The sequence below is a fragment of the Sebastes fasciatus genome, chromosome 11 (assembly GCF_043250625.1).
Source record: "Sebastes fasciatus isolate fSebFas1 chromosome 11, fSebFas1.pri, whole genome shotgun sequence".
In the NCBI taxonomy this organism is placed as follows: domain Eukaryota; kingdom Metazoa; phylum Chordata; class Actinopteri; order Perciformes; family Sebastidae; genus Sebastes; species Sebastes fasciatus.
In genome coordinates this window covers 30,641,098-30,660,081 of record NC_133805.1, presented here as the reverse complement: position 1 = coordinate 30,660,081, position 18,984 = coordinate 30,641,098, and the positions used below count along the sequence as shown (strand labels likewise).

The 18,984-nt window shown below is 44.6% G+C and overlaps 1 long non-coding RNA gene and 10 other non-coding genes across 11 annotated transcripts in view; 5 read left to right on the top strand and 6 right to left on the bottom strand.

The window, feature by feature from the left end:
• Positions 1–3,278: 3,278 nt before the first annotated feature.
• Positions 3,279–3,350, top strand: trnaa-ugc (transfer RNA alanine (anticodon UGC)). Its single transcript has one exon. It is a non-coding gene; the product is annotated as a tRNA-Ala (tRNA).
• Positions 3,351–7,375: 4,025 nt separating this feature from the next.
• trnat-cgu (transfer RNA threonine (anticodon CGU)) lies at positions 7,376–7,448 on the bottom strand. The gene has a single exon. It is a non-coding gene; the product is annotated as a tRNA-Thr (tRNA).
• A 227-nt stretch (positions 7,449–7,675) lies between these two features.
• trnat-ugu (transfer RNA threonine (anticodon UGU)) lies at positions 7,676–7,749 on the bottom strand. The gene has a single exon. It is a non-coding gene; the product is annotated as a tRNA-Thr (tRNA).
• Positions 7,750–8,382: 633 nt separating this feature from the next.
• trnat-cgu (transfer RNA threonine (anticodon CGU)) lies at positions 8,383–8,455 on the bottom strand. Its single transcript has one exon. It is a non-coding gene; the product is annotated as a tRNA-Thr (tRNA).
• Positions 8,456–8,682: 227 nt separating this feature from the next.
• On the bottom strand, positions 8,683–8,756 carry trnat-ugu (transfer RNA threonine (anticodon UGU)). Its single transcript has one exon. It is a non-coding gene; the product is annotated as a tRNA-Thr (tRNA).
• A 633-nt stretch (positions 8,757–9,389) lies between these two features.
• Positions 9,390–9,462, bottom strand: trnat-ugu (transfer RNA threonine (anticodon UGU)). Its single transcript has one exon. It is a non-coding gene; the product is annotated as a tRNA-Thr (tRNA).
• Positions 9,463–9,728: 266 nt separating this feature from the next.
• trnat-agu (transfer RNA threonine (anticodon AGU)) lies at positions 9,729–9,802 on the bottom strand. The gene has a single exon. It is a non-coding gene; the product is annotated as a tRNA-Thr (tRNA).
• An 828-nt stretch (positions 9,803–10,630) lies between these two features.
• Positions 10,631–10,703, top strand: trnat-cgu (transfer RNA threonine (anticodon CGU)). Its single transcript has one exon. It is a non-coding gene; the product is annotated as a tRNA-Thr (tRNA).
• Positions 10,704–11,564: 861 nt separating this feature from the next.
• Positions 11,565–11,638, top strand: trnat-ugu (transfer RNA threonine (anticodon UGU)). The gene has a single exon. It is a non-coding gene; the product is annotated as a tRNA-Thr (tRNA).
• Positions 11,639–11,867: 229 nt separating this feature from the next.
• Positions 11,868–11,940, top strand: trnat-cgu (transfer RNA threonine (anticodon CGU)). Its single transcript has one exon. It is a non-coding gene; the product is annotated as a tRNA-Thr (tRNA).
• Positions 11,941–18,447: 6,507 nt separating this feature from the next.
• LOC141776289 (uncharacterized) overlaps positions 18,448–18,984 on the top strand; it is a 1,053-nt gene continuing 516 nt past the window's right edge. Inside the window, exons 1-2 of the long non-coding RNA XR_012595730.1 lie at positions 18,448–18,638; positions 18,752–18,984. The exon at positions 18,752–18,984 is cut by the window's right edge and continues 45 nt beyond it. This is a non-coding gene — a long non-coding RNA (uncharacterized LOC141776289). The remainder of the gene's footprint in view (positions 18,639–18,751) is intronic.

Below are 18,984 nucleotides of genomic sequence, written 5' to 3'. Positions count from 1 at the left end.
ATGAATAGTGCAACAATCGCTAGTTGGTGAGTTAATAAACACTTAAGCTAGTGAGGTAATAGCCTAGTATTGTACTCTTATATTACACTATGGTATACACAAAATAATACTTTGAATATTTTTAGGTTCTGCAAACGGGAAAGGAAGCAGGAGAAGAGTGTGATGGAGCAGGCCATCTCCACCTCAAAAATCACCTTCGTCAGCCCAGAGAGCCTGCCTCCTGCAGTGGAAAGGAAAGGCAGACCCTGTATGCCTAACAGCAGTGTCAACATCTTTGTTTTGCCCCCTAATACTGCAGGGATGGCCCAGCTAAAACAAAGACTGAACATGACTCCACCTGCTGGTCTTAGGCCGCCCTTCCTTGCAGCTCTCGAGCCGCCTCTCCAGGCAGCTCCCCAACCTCTCAGACCTCTCCTGCTTGTGCCCAGACCTTTCCTGTGTGCAGCCCAACCTCACCTGCCTGCGCCACAACCTCTCTTGCCTGCCTTCCAATCTGTGGTTCCTGCAGGTTCTTCCCTTACAGATGTGCCTTACACCACTCAGCATTACCACAAGAGGAAAAGACAGAAGGAGGAACAGAGTGGCAAAAGAAAGAGGAAATACTCGAGGAAGAGTGACGCCATCACCTGCAAGCAGTGTCAGAGGGAGCGGGACCCTGCCACCCACCAGCAGTACTTTGGGAATTGGTACTGCCAGGTCACAGCCACCGTGACTCTGGCTGAGTGGAGGGCTGCACTTGAAGCCCGGGGATATGGCACAAAAAAAGATGCTCGACCCTGATAACTCTGTGCCTATATTGTATTGTATTATATACTATTTCATATACTGTATTGTATTCTAGTAATAATAGTATTAATAATAATCTATTATATTCTATTATATAATACTATATTCTATTCTATTCTATTACATGGTATTATATTATATTATATGGTATTATATTATATTACATTATATTATATTTTATTAAATTATATATATATTATTCTAGTAATAATAGTATTAATAATAATCTATTATATTCTATTATACGATACTATATTCTATTCTATTACATGGTATTATATTATATTATATGGTATTATATTATATTATATTATATTTTATTATATTGCATTATATTAAATATACATTATTCTAGTAATAATAGTATTAATAATAATCTATTATATTCTATTATACAATACTATATTCTATTCTATTACATGGTATTATATTATATTATATTACATTATATTATATTGCATTATATTATATATATATTATTCTAGTAACAATAGTATTTATAATATATATTTTTATTGTATTATATATATATATTTATATATATTTATATTCTGTTCTATTTTGTTCCCTTACATTGTATTCCTGTTGATTTTATTGTTGATAAATGTATATACCACTGATTGCACTGATTTTATTACTGTACTGTTTTTTTAAATTTGTTTATAATAAATATTTTATTAAGATGACTCAATACAAGTGTTCTTTTTCATTCAAATACAATGTATAGCATACCACTGAATTATATTATATACAATAAATATATATATGCTCTTCTAGTAATAATAGTATTAATAATAATCTATTTTATTAGCCTATATTCTATTAAATTATATTATAATATTATATATAAACTATTCTTTAGGTTAGGTTAATTGTGGACTCTAAAATTGCCCGTAGGTGTGAATGTGAGCGTGAATGGTTGTCTGTCTCTATGTGTCAGCCCTGCGATGGACTGGCGACCTGTCCAGGGTGTACCTGCCTTCGCCCAATGTCGGCTGGGATCGGCTCCAGCCCCCCCGCGACCCCTAACGGGATAAGCGGTTGCAGATGGATGGATGGATAAACTATTCTGTCCTGTTCCTAAATGATAGGCTATTAATTAATCACAATGGCAAGTGTATAAAGTTAATAGTCAATGCTTGTGATAAACAAAATATTGTAATATTTACATACAGCACACACTGCTTAATTTCTACCATAGATTAAGCACAACAGACAATATTAACACACCGTTTGGACAGCCTTAATAATAAAGCCAATTACATCTTTCATATCATTACAACACGGGATACGAGGCGATGATCATCGGCCGTGTTTTGGTAGCGCGTTAATGTTACTATTTATAGCATTAATAGCTCGACGATCTGTGATAATAAAGCCAATAGGAAATAGCGATAATAATGATAAATGACCGTCATTATAACGGCAACGATAAAAGATCCATGTGTTTGCTAAATATTAATGGCATGAGGTTTGGGTGACACGGGTTTCGAGGCGAGGATCATCAGACATATTCTGGTAGTGCGTTACTATTTTTAGCAACCGTAGCTCGACCAACCGGCTATTTCCTTGGCGCTGACAGTATACTGTTGTTTGGTATTGTTGTTAGAAAGTAAGCAGTAAAGCTGGGGACACACCAAGCCGACATCAAAAATCCAGCGGCAACGAAAGCCGCCTGTTGCGTCGCCTCGCGTCACCTTTTTTTTTGGCCGACAAGTTGCACTTGAACACACCGCAAAGACTACAGCCGACGGCCAGTTAGCACGTACGTTCTGTGCCTGCCTGAGATGAAATAACCCTCCCTACCAGCAGGTCGCGGTAGTGTGTGCTTGTCATTCAAAAAGGGAAACCGGAAGACCGAGGATGGCGGATATACAAGCCTTTATTATGATACGGACATAAAATAAAGCAGTTGCCGACCACATAGCTTTACTCCAGATGGCCATGTCGTTGTGAAAATATCCATGTATTGGAATGATCAGGTGAGATCAAGAAGAAAAATGGGAAGAGCCCTCTGTGGTTTTCCTCTTGACTTTCCTCGTTGGCTTGCTTTCCCTCACGTCCTTTTCTCTTCTAGTGCACTGATTTGTTTAAGCTGAACCAAAGGCTGAACCGCCAATGAGAGTGATTTCTATCACCGACGGGCAGCACCACCGATTCAACATGCTTATTAATTGGCCGAAAAACCTCCAACGCGGGCAGACTAGAGCCGACGGTGCGGGACACACCGGAAAAAACAGTCCGACGTACGCTCACCGATGGCCGGCCGATGGCTCGGTGTGCCAGAGTCTTAAGGCAGCATATGTCCTACTTTTCCACTGTGATTGCTGGTATAGTCGTGCAAGCACTCTACCCGGTTTGATTTATGGCCATCGCAGTTGCATTTCACAGGTTTTAAAGCAACGTACCAGATTAACCGTAAGTGTTTTAGTCAGATTTCTTCTTTTATTCAGGTGTCTGGAATAAATTGTCAAACATTCCCAAAAACCACGGGGGATGTAGCTCAGTGGTAGAGCGCATGCTTTGCATGTATGAGGCCCCGGGTTCAATCCCCGGCATCTCCAATAGGTATTATGATCACAGTAAAAGGGAGACTCTTGGGGAGTAGGGCATGTAAGTATGTGGATAGCTATGTTCACACTACAAGACTTTCAAAGTCTTCCCATATCTATACTGCAAAACTTGCTGTTTTGACATGCAGTAAGTTCCTACTGTGACCCCAGGTTTCCCCTCAACCCGTGTCTTGCGCTCTCATTGGCTGTAGTTTCTGGCAGGAGTCCCCGACAGGTCCAGATATTTAGCATGCCAGATATCTGGAATGTGTCTGCGAGGCATTGGCGAGCCTCTCGGCCCACCTGTCCGTTGACATGCCAAAAACAGGCCTGAAGCAGTCCTCGTTAGTATAGTGGACAGCTTGTCACGCGGAAGACCGGGGTTCGATTCCCCGACGGGGAGGGTAGTGTCTTCTACCAGCTGCAGTTGTTACTTCGCAGCAGAATGGAGAATTCACAATAAGTCCATGAAATGTGATATTCATACCATATGTTGATTTCCGGGAGGCTACGGAGAAGGACTTTCCTTTGGCACCGTGGAAGTTCTGGCAAACTGTTAGACGACTCAGGAAGGGAGAGCAGGGTTTGGTTCAGGCTGTGTTCAGCAGGCGAGGAGAACTGCTGACCCTGACTGAGGATATTGTCGAGCGGCGGAAAGGGGAGCGGAAAATCAGGGCGAAATTTGTTCAGTGCGAACCAGCTACAAGGAGAACTGAAAAGATCAAGCACTGATAGCGCAAAGCAAAGAACTCACCGACTGTCACAAAGGCAAGAAAACCAAGTGGACGTTTAACTGAACAAGTATGTTACATTGATATGCCCTGTTCTTCTCAGCAATTGGGAAAGTTCAGAACATTTTTGGAAATTGGTATTAACCATTGTTTTACAGGTTGTCGTGGCGGAGTGGTTAAGGCGATGGACTAGAATTCCATTGGGGTCTCCCCGCGCAGGTTCGAATTCTGCCGACAACGAAAGACACTTTGCGGCATCGGGAGCCCACCAATGATACTTGGTTACTTGGAAACTAGGTGCAACCTAGAAAAAAAATCTGTATCAAAGCAGACAAAGTGATTCTTTGACAGTAATTGTTGATTGAGTAGACTAGATTGTGTGTGGGCCTTAAGATTGGCCTTCAATTTTTGATACTATGTTTGATACAATATTGAAAATACGTAAGTAAAGGTGAGTAAGTAGAGTCCCATGCCCCTCCAGAAGTAAATCTACTGCCCCTCCAAAAGTACATCTACTGCATCCTAGAGTATTCTCCCTGTACAAGGCTCAGGGCATGGAGAAGGAGATGACCTGGAGGGAGTTCACTCAGTCTGACTTCCTCCAGGCTGAAAGGGACAGATGGGTCACGGAGAAGAGGAAGTGACTGCTAGCCCACCAAACCCCAAATACTGTATATTTTCACACATACAATACTGTACATCGTCAGGGCTGCTTCTAAATATATAAATATCAAATTATACCACTAGAATACATGTAATTATTGCACTAGAATAATTGCACCTCTACATGCACACTAGTGTCCCTGTTATACTGTAAGTTGTATCCTGCATATATTGTGAACTATAATCATATTAAGATAAGATAAACCTTTATTGATCCAGAGCGGAGAAATTAGGTTGTTGCAGCACAAAGACAGAAATAAAACATTAATAGAGAAGTAAAATACAGAAATAATAAAGAGGTACATAAGAGGTAAACATAAGAATAGAATATTAAATAGAAACTATACAGGAGCATTTGGAGACTAGAGTACAACATAATATAGTGTACTATGGTAAATTATGATATAGTATGGGATATGAGATATACTGTAGTATAAGGTGAAAGGTAGTAATCTGGTAGTTCACAGAGAAGCAGCAATCCTGATATTTGAGAAGCTGAAACCAGAGTTGATTGATTATTGTTTCAGTACTAATATTGTAAATATGTTTATGGATACACTATGTACTGTATATATACTTTATATTTCATATGCTGTTCATTTGTTTTATATATTATATTTTTGTCAGTTTTGATTGTGTTTAATTCTTAAGAATCCAGCTGTTCAATAAAATATCTTGAAAGCATCAGTGTGACTCTCTTTACTTTATAGAGGTAGTAATAGTGATAGAAATTAAATAATCACACTTTTATATTCATATGCTCAGCTGTATGCTGACACATCTGTACCATAAACATCTGATGTTGTGCCTTAATATACTTATATTATTTCCAAATATAATGCTAGTTTTACTTAAAACTAGCATAACATTTTGAAATAATATCTTATGTGCATAATTATATAAAGGGTGTTTCTCTATTCTATGATGTCAAGCACTTTATGTTGTGTTTTATGCATGTGTGCTGTAGAAATAAAGTATTATTATTATTGCCAATATTATTAAGTTCAATTCAACTTTTACCAGTTGCAGCATGTAAAAGTAGCATGTCTAACCTTTAAATCATAAGGTCTCATTATCTTATTATCATCATCCTAAAAGATTAATTGTTTCCACATGATTTGTCCAAAAATCTGTGTTTTATTTCACTTTAAACTTTTTAAAAGGTTAAATATAATTGTTTTGTATTATACACACCAGATGTAGCAAAATATTCTGAACCAAGTATGGGACATTATATTTGGGTAAGGAGGGATTCGAAGCCGCTTCTTTTTTGAAGGGCTTCTGGTCCAGAAAAAGTTCTCTACACCTATACGCGGCTGGCCTCCGTGTGACAAGCGGAGATACTGTCCACTATACTAACGAGGACTGCTTCATCCCTGTTTTTGGCACATCCATGGACAGGTGTTGCTGTTCCAGTGTATGCAGGGAATATACAGAGATATGGAATGAGCACGTAGGTGTGAATGTGAGTGTGAATGGTTGTCTGTCTCTAGTGTCCGCCCTGTGATAGTCTGCCGATCTGTCCAGGGTGTACCCCGCCTTCTTTTACCATTTATCCATTACCTTGACACATTTCTCCATCCTTGCCTCAGGTGGGAATAGAACCCATGACCTTCGGTCATTTTTTTTGTTTTGTTTTTTGAGGAATGTAATGGAGCTAAGTAGCGAACAGGTGGCTAGTTAGTTAGCTTGCTTATTCTGCCATGCTTTAATTCTACACTGGTTACAATAAATTAGCTGAACAGCAAACTGGTGGCCAGTGGCAACGCTGGGTCGGTCCCTCTGCCTCACTTCCCGCAACTCTGGCAATGATCAAGCTACCTGTACTAAATAGCCAGCCCTCGGTGACCATCTCCGGAGCTGTGTCTGCTCTCTTCCCAGCGAGTTGCGACAACACCTTACGGTCCAACTGACAAACCGAACCATTTTTTCCAGTTTTGGAGCTCCCCAAAAAAAGCCCCAGATCAGAGGCAAGTCAGCATTGGCTCGCCACTCGCACATTTACGTTCAAGCGCCATGTGTGAACTGCTCAAAAACGCTCGCAGAGAGGCTCGCCGATGCCTCGCAGACACATTCCAGATATATAGCATGCTAAATATCTGGACCTGTCGGGGACTCCTGCCAGAAGCTACAGCCAATGAGAGCGCAAGACACGGGTTGAGGGGAAACCTGGGGTCACAGTAGGAACTTACTGCATGTCAAAACAGCAAGTTTGGCAGTATAGATATGGGATGACTTTGAAAGTCTTGTAGTGTGAACATAGCTATCCACATACTGACGTGCCCTACTCCCCAAGAGTCTCCCTTTTACTGTGACCGTAATACCTATTGGAGATGCCGGGGATTGATGCGCTCTACCACTGAGCTACATCCCCCGTGGTTTTTGGGAATGTTTGACAATTTTTTCCAGACACCTCAATAAAAGAAAAAATCTGACTAAAACACTTACGGTTAATCTGGTACGTTGCTTTAAAACCTGTGAAATGCAACTGCGATGGCCGTAAATCAAACCAGGTAGAGTGCCTGCACCACTATACCAGCAATCACAGTGGAAAAATAGGACACTTGCTGCCTTAAGGCCCTGGCACACCAAGCCAACTTTCACAGCTCACTCTTCTACTGATAAAGTCTGCTGTCCTGTGTGAGGCACTGTTGGGATTTGAACCCAAGATCTCTTGTTTACGAGACAGGCGCTTTAACCACTAAGCTACAGCGCCTCTGTTTTTTGCTGTCTTCTTCTCTCATGTCAAAGCTGCATTCATATCCAAAATGTAAAAAAGAGTTCAACACAGGAGCTCTCTGTTTCCTCATCACAACAGTCAACTTTAAACAGAACTACAGTCTTTCTCTAAACTTAACTACTAAGTTTTCCTGCCTAAACTAAAACCTTGATATAGAGATAAACATGACAGACTTCATTTAAGAGCTCATTTCTGCAACAACCAGGCACTGCTGGGATTTGAACCCAGGATCTCCTGTTTACAAGACAGGCACTTTAACCAACTAAGCCACAGCGCCTCCTTCAGCTGCAGCTCCCCGTTGCATGAAGACAACGAGCTAGTAAACATGGATGTGAACAGTACTGGATTTCAAACACTTACAAACTCACTGATAGCTTCTTCCATTCTGTCTGTTTCTTCACTCCAGCAGTCAACATTTAACCAGAACCACAGTCTTTCTCTAAACTTAACTATGTAGTTTTCCTGCCTAGATTAAACCTTTGATATAGAGCTGGTAGAGATAAACATCCATCCATCTATTATCTGTACCTGCTTATCCTATTCAGGGTCGCGGGGGGGCTGGAGCAGATCCCAGCTGACACTATATGAAGGCGGGGTACACCCTGGACAGGTCACCAGACTATAGTACTACACCACCTCCTCTTGTTGGTGTTCATTCCGTTCTATCTTCCATTGTTTCCTTTCATTTCCACACAAATGAGACAATGTTTTTCAAGAACAATGTCACATCATGTCTTGAATCTCTTCAAGAATGTCCTGTTGCAGTACACATAGGCCGTGTTCAGACCTGGTATTAACATGCGTCCTCAGTCATCGGATCACAAGTGGACAATGTCTTTCCAGAAAAAAGTCACATCATGTCCTCAACCTCTTTTCTACTGTTAAAGTCTACAGACTGCTGTCCTGTGTGAGGCACTGTTGGGATTTGAACCCAAGATCTCCTGTTTACGAGACAGGCGCTTTAACCACTAAGCTACAGCGCCTCTGTTTTTTGCTGTCTTCTTCTCTCATGTCAAAGCTGCATTCATATCCAAAATGTAAAAAAGAGTTCAACACAGGAGCTCTCTGTTTCCTCATCACAACAGTCAACTTTAAACAGAACTACAGTCTTTCTCTAAACTTAACTACTAAGTTTTCCTGCCTAAACTAAAACCTTGATATAGAGATAAACATGACAGACTTCATTTAAGAGCTCATTTCTGCAACAACCAGGCACTGCTGGGATTTGAACCCAGGATCTCCTGTTTACAAGACAGGCACTTTAACCAACTAAGCCACAGCGCCTCCTTCAGCTGAAGCTCCCCGTTGCATGAAGACAACGAGCTAGTAAACATGGATGTGAACAGTACTGGATTTCAAACACTTACAAACTCACTGATAGCTTCTTCCATTCTGTCTGTTTCTTCACTCCAGCAGTCAACATTTAACCAGAACCACAGTCTTTCTCTAAACTTAACTATGTAGTTTTCCTGCCTAGATTAAACCTTTGATATAGAGCTGGTAGAGATAAACATCCATCCATCTATTATCTGTACCTGCTTATCCTATTCAGGGTCGCGGGGGGGCTGGAGCAGATCCCAGCTGACACTATATGAAGGCGGGGTACACCCTGGACAGGTCACCAGACTATAGTACTACACCACCTCCTCTTGTTGGTGTTCATTCCGTTCTATCTTCCATTGTTTCCTTTCATTTCCACACAAATGAGACAATGTTTTTCAAGAACAATGTCACATCATGTCTTGAATCTCTTCAAGAATGTCCTGTTGCAGTACACATAGGCCGTGTTCAGACCTGGTATTAACATGCGTCCTCAGTCATCGGATCACAAGTGGACAATGTCTTTCCAGAAAAAAGTCACATCATGTCCTCAACCTCTTTTCTACTGTTAAAGTCTACAGACTGCTGTCCTGTGTGAGGCACTGTTGGGATTTGAACCCAAGATCTCCTGTTTACAAGACAGGCGCTTTAACCACTAAGCTACAGCGCCTCTGTTTTCTGTTGTCATGCTGTCATATCAAAGCTGCATTCATATACGCTATGTAAAAATAAATTGCATTGAATTGAATATCCAAAATGTAAAAAAGAGTTCAACACAGGAGTTGTCTGTTTCTTCATCAACAGTCAACTTTTAACCAGAACTAGTCTTTCTCTAAACTTAACTACTAAGTTTTCCTGCCTAATCTAAACCCTTGATATAGACGTGGCAGAGATAAACATGACAGACTTAATTTAAGAGCTCATTTTGCAACAATTAGGCACTGCTGGGATTTGAACCCATGCTGTCCTGTTTACTAGACAGGTACTTTAACCAACTAAGCCACAGTACCTCCTGCAGTTCTTGCTTATTATTGCAAAAAGGCAATAAACTAGTAAACATGAATGTAAAGTATTCTGGATTTTAAACACTTAAAAACTAAGATTTGCAAATGTATTTTTTTTTGTTTTTGAGGAAGGTAATGGAGCTAAGTAGCGAACAGCTAGCTAGTTAGTTAGCTTGCTAATTCTGCCATGCTTTTATATTACACCGGTTACAGAAAATGAGCCGGACAGCAGGCTGGTGGCCAGTGGCAGTGCTGGGTCGGTCCCTCTGCCTCACTTCCCGCCACTCCGGAAAAGATCAAGCTACCTCTACCAAATAGCCAGCCATCGTTGACCGTCTCCGTTGTCAGAAAGTAAGCAGTAAAGCTGGGGACACACCAAGCCGACATCAAAGAACTAGCGGCAACGAAGACCGCCTGTTGTGTCGCCTCACGTCACCTTTGTTTCGGCCGACAAGTTGCACTTGAACACACCGCAAAGACTGCAGCTGACAGCCAGTTAGCACGTACGTTCTGTGCCTGCCTGAGATGAAATAACTCTTCCTACCAGCAGGTCGCGGTAGTGTGTACTTGTCATTCAAAAATGGAAACCGGAAGACCGAGGACGGCGGATATACAAGCCGTTATTATGATACGGACATGAAACCAAGCAGTTGCCGACCACATAGCTTTATTCCAGATGGCCATGTCGTTGTGAAAATATCCGTGTATTGGAATGATCAGATGAGATCAAGAAGAAAAATGGGAAGAGCCCTCTGTGTTTTTCCTCTCGACTTTCCTCGTTGGCTTGCTACATATGCAACTTTGATTTGAGAGAAGAAGACTGTCAAAAACAAAGGCGCTGTGGCTTAGTGGTTAAAGCGCCTGTCTCGTAAACAGGAGATCTTGGGTTCAAATCCCAACAGTGCCTCACACAGGACAGCAGTTGTTAGACTTTAACAGTAGAAAAGAAATTCAGGGCATTATGGCCCTGTTCAGACATGGTATTAACATGTGTCCTCAGTGATCCTATCACAAGTGGACAGCTATAAGTACAGGTGTGATCACACTCAAGACGCATTAAGATTGGATCTTTCTGACCACATTCAGAGGTGGTCTGGGCCACATATGACCACATTCTTTTAGCAGTGTGTAGTGTATGCGTCCTGGGCCACATTAAGAACCGCCAACTCATCTTATGTCCAGCTGGGATCCGCAGGATCACCGCGCCCCTCAGGTGAATAAACAGGCAGACACGGTTGCTTGTTAGCATGGAAACAGCCTCTGTGCTCTATTGTATCCTGTAGGTACAACTGTATTTTATTAAAATATATCTTGTTTATAGGCCACATATCTACAGACTATCAGATTAGGCATGCGAAGTGCATTATTATCATACTGTCGGAGATGTGTCGGTCTTTTTGTTCCGCTGCTTTGCGTGGAGCTGACACCCAACCGCCCGCCTGTTCTCTGTTCTCCCTGGCTCTCTGAAGCTCTGTACACCACTGTTGTCTGGCAAAAGCAGCAGTGCCGAGGTGCGGAGGTCCCCGGGGACCGCCGGTACAATACCCTTTTATTTTGATGTTAATACAATGTACCAGAATTCACGAATATGTAGGATATTATTACTGACATTCATGTAATATTACGTCACAACAGCTGCTGTATTAGCCGTGTGGTTACTACGTGTTTATTTGCATATAGAGCGGGGAAGTGAGATCGGATCACAAGTGGTCACGTCCATGTTTACTAGCTTGTTGTCTTCATGCAACGGGGAGCTGCAGCTGGAGGAGGTGCTGTGGCTTAGTTGGTTAAAGTGCCTGTCTTGTAAACAGGAGATCCTGGGTTCAAATCCCAGCAGTGCCTGGTTGTTGCAAAAATTAGCTCTTAAATGAAGTCTGCCATGTTTATCTCTATATCAATGTTTTAGTTTAGGCAGGAAAACTTAGTAGTTAAGTTTAGAAAAAGACTGTAGTTCTGTTTAAAGTTGACTGTCATGATGAGGAAACAGAGAGCTCTCCTGTGTTGAACTCTTTTTTACATTTTGGATATGAATGCAGCTTTGATATGAGAGAAGAAGACAGCAAAAAACAGTGGCGCTGTAGCTTAGTGGTTAAAGCGCCTGTCTCGTAAACAGGAGATCTTGGGTTCAAATCCCAACAGTGCCTCACACAGATCAGCAGTCTGTAGACTTTAACAGTAGAAAAGAGGTTGAGGACATGATGTGACTTTTTTCTGGAAAAACATTGTCTCAGTTGGAAACAATGGAAGAGAGAACGGAATGAACACCAACAAGAGGAGGTGCGTTAGTACTACAGTCTGGAAGTTATGGTTTGAGAGGGAAGGGGGATTCTGCTCCTGTGTATTTGCTGCAGAGCAGAAGGTCATGGTTTCGATTCCCACCTGAGGCAAGGATGGATAAATGCGGCGAGGTAATGGATAAATGGTAAAGGTAGGCGGGGTACACCCTGGACAGATCGGCAGACTATCAAATGGCTGACATTAGAGACAGACAACCATTTACACCTACGGGCTCATTCCATATCTCTGTATATTCCCTGTATGCACTGGAACAGCGCCACCTGTCCATTGACGTGCCAAAAACAGGGATGAAGCAGTCCTCGTTAGTATAGTGGACAGTATCTCCACTTGTCACGCGGAAGACGGGGTTTTGATTCCCCGACGGGGAGAGTAGTGTCTTCTACCAGCTGTTTATTATTCACCAAGAAAGACAAAAGCTGTAAAGCAGCAGCAGTTGTTACTTCACAGCAAAATGGAGAATATAAAAGTAGCAGCATCTCATAATAGGAAATTATTCGTCCATGAAATGTGATATTCATACCATATGTTGATTTCCGGGAGGCTACGGAGATGACCTTTTCCTTTGGCATCATGGAAGTTCTGGCATACGACTCAGGAAGGGAGAGCAGGGTTTGGGTTTGGCTCAAGCTGTGTTCAGCAGGGGAGGAGAACTGCTGACCCTGACTGAGGATATTGTCGAGCGGCGGAAAGGGGAGCGGAAAATCAGGGCCAAATTTGTGCAGTGCGAAATAGCTATAAGGAGAACTGAAAAGATCAAGCACTGATAGCGCAAAGCAAAGAATGCACCAACTATCACAAAGGCAAGAAAATCAAGTGGACGTTTAACTGAACAAGTACAAGTTGTTCTTCTCAGCAATTGGGAAAGTTCAGAACATTTTTGGAAATTGGTATTAACCATTGTTTTACAGGTTGTCGTGGCCGAGTGGTTAAGGCGATGGACTTTTCGGCAGCGGGAGCCCACCAATGATACTTGGTTACTTGGATACTAGGTGCAACTTAGAAAAAAACATCAGTATCAAAGCAAACAAAGTGATTCTTTGAAAGTAATTGTTGATTGAGTAGACTAGATTGTGTGTGGGCCTTAAGATTGGCCTTCAATCAAACCCAATTTTGATACCATATGGAAAATAAGTAAGTAGAGGTGACAGTCCCATGCATTCTTTAAATGCAGGGCTCGCTTCAGTCTCACTGCCCAGAAAAATTGGCGAATTTGGTGTGAAGACTTTTTTGCGCAGCGATGGTGGTATAGTGGTGAGCATAGCTGCCTTCCAAGCCGTTGACCTGGGTTTTATTTCCAGCCTTCGCAGTCCTTTTCTTCTTCTACTGACAGTATACTGTTGCTTGGTATTGTTGTCAGAAAGTAAGCAGTAAAGCTGGGGACACACCAAGCCGACATCAAAGAACTAGCAGCAACGATTGCGCCTTGAGCCAGGCTCTTCTTCTCAGTCATCGGAGGTACCCTTTCTGCTACCCTGATTGGCCAGGTCATACTCTCCGTCTTACTTTCGTCCAGCAGCTGATGTGATTGGTCCGTAAGTAAGGACTGTCTTACTTTCGTCCCAAGTTGTGATGTGATTGGTCCGTAAGTAAGGGCTGTCTTACTTTCGTCCCAAGTTGTGCTGTGATTGGTCACACGTTCTCTGGCTGGTTTTCAATCACAGCCATCTTGGATTTCTTCCCGATCTTTTTTCAGGTAGGAGAGAAATAAAGACATAAAGACATAAGACGTAAAGTTGGTTAAAACTGCAATAACTTACGTTGCATTATTTTACTTTAATGATTAAAATAAAGATATACTGTGTGAAGTTAACGTTAACGGAGGTTTTTGCATCCTTCGACATATAACAGCGGAACGGAAACACTTAGTTATGTGACTTAAGTTGAATTATTAACATGTTATTAGTGGCGTGATGTTAATGTAACTTAGGTTCGTTGCATGGTTTTAGTTTTTTTGACATGTCATTACTAGTATAATATATAACGTGCATTATTTGAGATGTATTTTGTGACGAATTGTGTGCGAAAAGCATTGCATTGTGTGTGTGTGTGTGTGTGTGTGTGGTCTCTTTATTCTCTCTACCGTGATGGATTATAAACCAGTTTTCAAATTTCACCCTGGCACCGCCAGCGAGTTGGCCCTGCAGCCATCAGCAGAGGCCTCTGCAGTGGCGAGGGCCAACAACCTGAAGCCTCGGTACAAAGCTAAGCAACCTAAGAAGGTGGAGGTGCAGGCCCAGGCTTGTGTGCTGAGGGGGGGTGGTGACCCCAGAGACAGCCGGCTGGAGCTCAGCCAGTATGAGCTCCAGTTAGGCCAGTATCGTGGTCAGACCTTCCACTGGCTCCTCAGCCATGACCTGGGATTTGCTCTCATGCTCCTGGCGTCTCACCAGAAGGAGAGGGATTGTGGTGGGAGCATGGACACCCTGCTCATGGCCAATAAAGAGGCCCTGGACCGCTATGCCAGCCTCTTCCCTGCCGTGGTGACGGCCATCCGCAGGAGGAGGGAGGTGGACGGCTCTCTGCCTGCTGACAAAGGTGACCAGCATTTGGGCGTTGGAGTACATGCAGCTCTCAGCTATAAGGAGCTGTATGAGTCCACTGACAAGGAGATCACCAGGTCAGTAGATCTCTGCTTCTGTGAAATGTTGAATTGGAAAAGAGTGTAACTGCTCTCCTACCTCATGACTTTCATCCCTCCCCAGCTACAGGAAGTGGTTGTGTGGTACCACGTCCAAGTCGGGCACCAAGTTTGAGAAGGTAAAAAAATATGTGCTGAAGAGGAAGCGGGCAGCAACGACTGCATCCCAGGCATCACTCTCCTCCTCCAGACCGCCTCAGAGAGCGCCCTGCAGAGGTCTGATGATTCATCACAAATGTTGTCAGAACACACTACAACACATTTCGGGAAATGTTTCCTAAATGATTCTGATCTGTGTGTGTCTCCGGTCTCTGAAGATGAGAATGAGGACGATGACCAGCAGATGTTAGCAGCTGCCATGGAGATGGAGCGCACTATGTCAGGTATCTGAGAGTGAAAGGCACCAAAACGCTGCAATAACAAAGTTTACTGTTAACGTTCCAGCTTGTTTCCAGTTCATCCACTTTAACTGTTATTGTGTCAATTTATTTCAAGCCTCAACAGGATGCTGTTGGAGGAGGTAAAGTTGTCAGGGTTGGTATGATGTCAGTCACACTGTCTGCTGGTGGCTGGCTGCGCACCTCATGTGTAGTAAATGTGTAGTAAAATAGCTCCACTGCACCATAATCCCTCACTGGCTGCCTAGTCGTCTCTCTGTCTCATCACATCTAACTCTGATCACATCTAACTCTGATCATATCTAACTCTGATGCTGCTGTATTAATACCATAGTGCTGCTGCTGCTTCTGGCTTCTCTCCTGCCTAATCCAGCCCATGCACTCAACATTAATGCTATCATTTTAGATGCTGTTGATTCACAAATTAATATATATATATATATATATATATATATATATATACACATTAGTTACTATAGTTACTAACAGATTCAGTCACTAACAACAGAGAATAAAACTTTTTGAGAAGCTGACTTTTGAGTTGTCCATCCTGCAGCGTCCTGCTCCTCCCCAGAGACAGCAGCAGGAAGCCCGTGTTGAGGTCAGTTATCTTGCCTTGCAAGTCATAGTTTTCTGTGAAGAAACAAATGTATACATCTGTGGTCAATACAGGAAATCCAACCAGCCATAAAGGAGGTGATGTAGTGTGAGAGTCTGGTGTACCAGGAGATGGCAGTGGTAATCAAAGGGACTTTGAACTAGAGCTCCAGCTGTGAAGCTTTTCTGGCTACAGATGTGATTCTTTTGACGTGTGTTGGTGAGAGCTCTTAATGCCACATTTTTACCTGATGAAAAGCTGTCTAAAAAGCAGCCACAATAATTGACCCTGTCTTCAGCAGCTACAGGGAACTCTCCCAGTGTGACTGTAAAACCTGGTGACCTGGCTGATTTTTGTGCATCTGTTTGTTTTACAGTTGTGTCTGCCAGAGAGCTGGAGGCAGGCGCTGCCCAGCGAGCAGCAGGAGTGGCTGAGTAGGGCAGTCTTCACCAAGGGGCCCACTGGAAGACCCGTGCTCCAGAAGGACCTGAGGCTGTGGTACCACCCCCCGGCTATAAAGTGCTGGACCCAGCCTCCCGCCTCACCCGGGTGCTTCTTCCAGCGGCCATTCTTCCTGTGGATGCCCTACAGAATGTTTGGCCTGAAGATCTGCTGCCCTTCGTGCAAACACCGGCTCACCGGTGCCGGCCTTTATAAGACCGTGCGCAAGGTCCTGTCCAGTGATGGCTGGTGCTACATGGGTACGGAGTACCTGGAGTGTCGCGGCTGCAAGAGGAAGCTGGCCTCCTGGTGCGGAGACATCCTCAAACAGCTCAGCAGCAAATACCAGGACATGTTTCCAGCCGTGCTGACATACAGGTAAACACACACACTAGACCTGATCAATACTGGAAAATAAGGTTTCAATCAACATCTACTAACATATAGACTGCTTTTCATCCACAGAGAGAGAGGGGGGGGGGGGGGTAATAGGCCTAACACACACAGAGAAGGAGAGGGGAGCAGGGGGGGTGGAGTAACAGTTAGAATGCTCCTCGTTTCATGTCTTTGAAGAGTCCCACAGTGGCCAGCTGATCTCCTGACGATCTGTCACCTGCTGCTGGGAGATGAGAAGGCTCGTCAAGGGGGGGGGGGGGGGGGGGTGACGGGGGGCGTTCCAGTCCACAGTGGGCCTCTCAAGTCCACTTCACACCTTGGTGTTACTTCTGTGTCTCTGGTCTTATCTGATGAATTTCGTTCACAAAGTGTGTGCGCGCACGCGTGTGTCTCAATGTCATCAAAGGATAAAAGTAAACAACAAAGTGTGTGTGTGTGTGTGTGTGTCTCTCTCCCTCTCTCTCTCTCTCAGGCTGTCCTGTGATAAGCTCCTGCTGGCCCAGATGAGGAGCCGGACTGCTGGGAACGGTGTGGGTTGCCTCCACACCTTCCTGGTGGAGCAGCACACCTCAGCCTAGATGGCCCGGAGCCTGAACTACCTGACCACCTACAAGCACTTCCAGGTGACTTGATGCATATACATGCACACATGCACAAAACCTTTTATAAAGTGCTGAATCAAACCTTTGTAAGACTTGTTAAAGTATGACAGCTCTGTTGAAACCTCCAGAGTGTAATGGGACTCTTGTGTCCACCAGGTCCCAGGAGTGGCGCTGCCCCCTCCTCCCCCATCGCCCCCAAGATCTGAGTGCCGAGCAGACAGTGGCTGCTGTCTGTGTACGCCATGGAGGTGTTCTCCAGGAAGTCTGAGTTGCTGGCTAAGGTGACATCCATCTTTGGTAGGATCCTGAAGATGGATTCTACCAAGAAGGTAATAAAAGCCAGGAGGCTGTACGGTAAATATTTAGCCTGAATCAGCTGAATGTAGACGGCTGCTGAGGCACCTGTGCACCAACGTGGGCAACGAGCACGGGCAGGTGTTGATGTCGGTGCTGACGGTGGAGAAAGGCCAGTGGCTGGAGAAGACGGCTGCTGGGTTGATGCAGCGCTACCGGGACGCCGGAGAGTTCCCTCCAGAGGTGCTCTACGTGGACCGTGGCTGCTGCTCAACCCAGGAGAGGACCGGCGTGAAAAGACTGTTTGCCAAATGGCACTGCCTGACCGTTCGGCAGGACATCTGGCATTTCATGCGGCGGTTCTCTCAGGGAGTCACCGCGGAGAGCCATCCTCTCTACGCCCCCTTCATGCGCCATCTCTCCCATGCCATCTTCGAGTGGAGCCAGGAGGACGTCACCCACCTGAAGGAGGCCAAGGAGTTGGAGGAGCCCGGGTCCTGGATCAGGGTCTCCATCAAGGAGCTGGCCCGGCACTGTCGCCGCCGCACACGTGGGGCGCAGGAGACCGAGTCGGCCATCGATGAGACCCTGAGGCTCTACTGGAACTCCAAAGAGACCATGGGCATGCGGCTCATAGACCAGGCCCGCATGGAGACGGTATGGGAGAACCAGCGGAAGCACACGGCCTGCATCCAGGACCAACCGGGGATGGAGCTCTACACCCAGACGGGCCAGATCACCAAGGAGGGGGTGGGGTCTTACCCATCTACCGCTGTGCCCGTGGTACAACCTCCCTGGAGTCCTTCCACCTCCACCTGAACCAATTCATCCCCGGTAAGTGTGCACACGTCTCTAAACGTTTGCGTGGCAGCAGGTTCAAGGAGTTACTGAGGGATTATGGGTAGTGTAGTTTGAGGAGTATTGACTATGTGTCGTCCGGTCTTGCTTTAGGGACCAACACTTGTGCAGTGTACTTCAACCTGTACCTGCTGGAGGGGTTGACCCGGTGGAACGAGGACCGAGGACGGGAGGCCGTCAGGGACGCTGACCGGCACGTCCGCTGACTGGCACGTCCGCTGCTACAGCCAGCGACAGCAGCAGGTCTTGAACCGGCTGACCCAGGAGTTCTACAGGCAAACGCTGGTTGAAGACTACACAGAGGCCAGGGAGTACACTGGTAAGGGTTAACCCTCTGAAACTCTCCCTCATACAAACACATAGAGATTTTTGGTTAAATTCACATTTACTTTTCTGTTTCAGGAGAGCTGATAGGTAATCAATACCTATCAGCTCAATCCAACCACCAGCCGGATCAGGACCTGGGGGGAGATCCTGATGTACCTGACGGCATCGAGCTGGAGGAGGAGGAGGAGGAGGAGGAAGAGGAGGAGGGCCAACTTGTTGATTAGGGCTTTGGAAAGGAGCTGCTCTACACCAATGCAACTCTCCACTCCTCTGAGACAGTGGTCCAGCCTCCTCCAGCTGCCTCCCAGAGCGCCCCGGTCCAGCAGGACCCAGTCCAG